The following is a 4,290-nucleotide window of genomic DNA, read 5'->3' as shown; positions in this document are numbered from 1 at the left end:
TCCAGAGGGCTCAGGAACATATGGGGACTTAAATTTTTTGAAATATCTCCAAGATATGTTTTTGATTCTCATTACTGTGCCCTGACCTTAGAATAGCAAATGAGTCAAGGTTATCCTGGAGCTCTGCTACTCTTAAATTAAGTCCTGCATCTAATCCGGCTCAATTGTTTTTCATCCTCCAGTTGTACAAGGTGAGAGTCTATATGCTTCCTAAGGAGGTATTATAGCTTAAAAACTTATACTTTAATTAGGCGATTAATCACTTTCAGCTATGTATTATCTTCCTCCAAAGCATTAGTTGATCCCAGAAACATGTATTCAGGTATTTGATACATTGTATCAGCCCGTACCCTCCCTTTTGCTGGCACACAGGCCTTGATTTCCACCGGCAAAAGTTTGCAACAACTCTACTATGTGTGTCAGAGGTTCTCTGTGCACTCCTGTCTCCTGTGCCAGTGTGAGAACTCCTAAACCAGTAGGCTAGCTATTCATATCCTTGATTCCAAAATCCCACTTCAGAGTGTGCTTCTCTTATAATTCATGCGGTTCCTTAGAAAGGAATTCCATTCAGGTGCAGGAGGTTGATGGCTTATGATTGAAAGAGTTTCAGCATCTAGGGAAGAGAAGAAAGCAAGTTTGAGCTCAGGAAAAGTTTAAATGACAATGCACTTGTAAGGAACCCTCAGCCAATCCTCAAGCCTGTATGTATGTATGTATGTATGTATGTATGTATGTATTATATATGTATGTATGTATGTGTGCATCATTTATATTTAGCCTGGGTCTCCCTCTGTTGCCCATGCTGATCTTGAATGTCTAGGCTAAATGATCCTCTGGCTTCAGCTTATTGAGTAGCCAGGACCACAGGTGTACATCATCAGAGGTGGGTCATGAGGCCTTCGCCTTTCAATTGGCCAATTATTGAGTACAGGGAATAGGGATTTGGGGAAACAAGGTTTCCACTGGGCTAGTCTAGGGGTAATGAAAGAGACTGCATACTCTCTAGGGAGAGTGTTATTTTCTGTTCCCTGATAACAACAAGAGCCAACTTCACTGTATGTTCAACAACAGTTCTTCAGACTTTTGATGGAGACAGAAGTAAGTCTGATGTGCAGGTCCAATTTCTTCCTATTCAACAAAAACTTTTACTACATCATTGGTTACTCGTATTTTTTTCAAACAAACTGAATTAGTATAACAATTATAAAAGAAAAAACCCTTCCTTATTTATATAACAATTCCTTGGGTATTATTCATAATTTTGTGCCTTATATGTTTCTTTTTTTATATATACATTTTTCTTTTCTTTTTTGTTATGTTACAGGGTAAACACAGGCATGTTAAACATTTAAAGACCTTACTTGAGCAGACATTGATTCACCAATTGGGCAGCTCTGGGCCTTGCAGAAGGGTCACAAGGGGCAGCTTTATGTTGTGAATATAGAAGCAAAGCAAATATTGAATTGGTTTTAAAGTGGAGCAACAATCTTCTTTGGATCAAGTGATCCAAACAACCTCTAGTTAGAGGTTAGTTAACTGCTTTCTCATTGGTTAAGCTTAAATTTCATTTTATTGTTTACACTGAGCTGTGTTTCAGCTTGTTTACACAGAAACTCAGAGCCCTGGAGCTACCTCAGGCTGATGGCCTTCCGATTAATTGCCTTGTTTCTTAAAGATGAGAACACTGTGGCTCTTAGGAATGAAATGAATCACCAGATTCTACAATCTTCCTTCCAGAGCCCATGGCCTTTTCCAAAGATTCCAGGATCTTGGATTTATGTATTACCTCTCGTTGCCAGATAAGTTAGCAGTTTATCTATCATTCAGAAGCATAGAGAGGGAGGATGGGGAGTAGAAACCCTTCTGAAATGAATCCAATTTCATGGCATAAAAGAAAAGTTTCATTTTGCTTTGGGCCGTGAAATACCTTGGACCCACCCTGGATATAGGAAGAGAGAAAAAGACCAAAGAGATGTGAAGAATTCAAGAGATTTACCCCAGGGTAGGAAAGGGATTCTGATGAAATGGCACCTGAAAACCACATTTGTTCTGGGAGCCTGGGACCAGGAAAGATGTAGACATTTTCTTGGAAAGGGTTCAGACAAGAAGTCAGGAAGATGATTGGGGGTGGAAGGAGGTGGGTGAAGGAATTGACTTAGGAGGACAGGTTGAAGGAATTAAATAGGTTGGTCTTGGCGTAGAGACAGCAAACATAGGCCTTGATAACCATCTGCAATTATTTGGGTGTCTAAACACCAAGGAAGGTAAAGTGCTACTTGGGGTGGAACAAAGGATTATAATTACATGAAAATTAAGGCAATGAAAGGAAACCTGAATATGAAACAATTCTCATTTGAGAATGTTCAGGTCAGTTGTGTTACAAATATCATGGTTTTAAAGGAACATTAAACAATAGACCTAAAACTATACAACATCATCTATTATCTCAAAAAAATCTCATTTAAATGTTGTAAATTGTACTGAACATGAATTAGGTATTATCTAAGCAAAATGTTTTGAGATTGCATTATCAGCTTCTGCTGTTACTCAGATGGATACCAGGAACTCATTATTATTCTTTGTGTGTATGTGTGCCAGTCCTGGGGCTCAAACTCAAGGCCAGAGAGATAAGCTTTTTTGCTTGAGGCTAGCACTCTACCACTTGAGTCATAGCTTCATGTCTGGCTTTTTGGTGGTTAGAGATATAAGTCTCACAGACTTGCCTGCCTGGGCTGACTTTGAATTGTGAGAGTAGCTAGCCTTATAGGCATGAGCCACCAGTGCCAAACTTACTCTTTATTCTTGACTCTGAGAGCCACTCATACTGGTGAGGGGTGGTGAGTGTATGTAAGGACACTCAGTGGATACTGGGATAGTTGACCTGAAGGATGCCTGAAAGGGCCATCCAGCACTGGACAGAGGCTGAATATGAATGTCAAATTCACCCTGTGACTTTTTTTTCCTGTTTTCTTCTAGCTGTACTAGACCAAAAAGAACAACAACAACAACAACGTGCTTTCCTTGGTGAGAAAGGACGCGATTCTTTGCCTTTGGTTTTTAACTTCTCAAATGTGGCATCTAATGGAAGGACTTGAAGACCTTTCTTTAATACAGTCTCTGGGCCATGGCCCATGACCCTGTGACTTTCTTTTGATTAACGTTAGTTTCTAGACACTGTCCTTGTTTTAATTCATTCTTAAAAATAATCTTTAAGTAGTTGTACAAAGGCATTGCTGTTTAACAAAGCAGTTCATGAATATTATGTATCCTGATCAGTGTCATCCTTTCCACATTCTCACCCATCCCTCCCCTCCCCACCCCATCCTCACTTTTCTTAATTCTGTAAGATATACCGTGGATTCTTGTCTGCCTTTTCTCCTTCTTCTCTTCATTCATCTACTCCTTTCCCTTTGACCCTACCCTACCCCTCTCAGGTACCTGCTTCCTCGTGTTTTATTTTGCTGAACTTGACTTGCCTTTTTAAGGACTTACACTGAGTTTTCTTTTGTATTATATTTTGCTTTTGTAAGCCAGAAAGTTCTCCTTTGTTATAAATATTTGTCTTCCTTAACTATTACTTATCTGTTGAGACAGTATGTTGAACTCTTAACCTATTTATCTTTAGCTGAATGTTCAGAGCCTGGATATTCATTTACTTTGGGCAAAGATCTGAGTCCAGCAATGCCTCTCTAACTTTCTGGATGAAAGATTAGTTGACTTAATTTTCAACTTCTGTAAACTGATGCTTTTATAAAACAGCAAAATTAATTATGAGAAAACTGAAGACATATGAAGAATAAATCCTGCTTTATTTCTACGATTAGCAGAGATATTTTACATTGTAAAAATTGTTCCAATTTTTTTTAACACTTTAGGTGAGAGTGTCTACTTTTGGTTCAGCCATTTCCTGATTATGTTGCTTTGGCCAAGGTACTACCCACCTAGAACCAGCCTTTGCTCATCCCTGAGATGCCCATAATGGTGTTTACTTTTGGTCTAGTGAAAACTTGAGCTTACTGAAATCCATACAGTAGGAAGGAAATAAACTGAATTCATAAGCAATTGAAGTGCTTCTTCTTTTTTTTTTTTTTGTCAGTTGTGGAGTTTGAACTCAGGGCCTGGGTGCTGTCCCTTGCTCAGGGCTAGCACCCTACCACTTTGAGCCACAGTGCCATTTCCAGGTTTTGAGTGGTTAATTGGAGATAAGAGTCTCATGGGCACTTTTCTGCCTGGGCTGGCTTCGAACCCTGATCCTCAGATCTCAGCCTCCTGAGTAGGTAGGATTAGAGG

The 4,290-nt window shown here is 39.4% G+C and overlaps 1 long non-coding RNA gene across 1 annotated transcript; it reads left to right on the top strand.

Moving 5' to 3' along the window:
- The first annotated feature begins 1,330 nt into the window (after positions 1 to 1,330).
- LOC138813513 (uncharacterized) lies at positions 1,331 to 4,062 on the top strand. Its single transcript, XR_011367831.1, has 2 exons — positions 1,331 to 1,527; positions 2,977 to 4,062. It is a non-coding gene; the product is annotated as an uncharacterized lncRNA (long non-coding RNA).
- Positions 4,063 to 4,290: the final 228 nt, after the last annotated feature.

Source organism: Dipodomys merriami, unplaced genomic scaffold (assembly GCF_024711535.1).
Source record: "Dipodomys merriami isolate MVZ:Mamm:240054 unplaced genomic scaffold, mDipMer1.0.p SCAF_6, whole genome shotgun sequence".
Lineage (NCBI taxonomy): Eukaryota > Metazoa > Chordata > Mammalia > Rodentia > Heteromyidae > Dipodomys > Dipodomys merriami.
The sequence above is the reverse complement of the archived record's forward strand: the minus strand, read 5'-3'. Positions and strand labels throughout refer to the sequence as shown.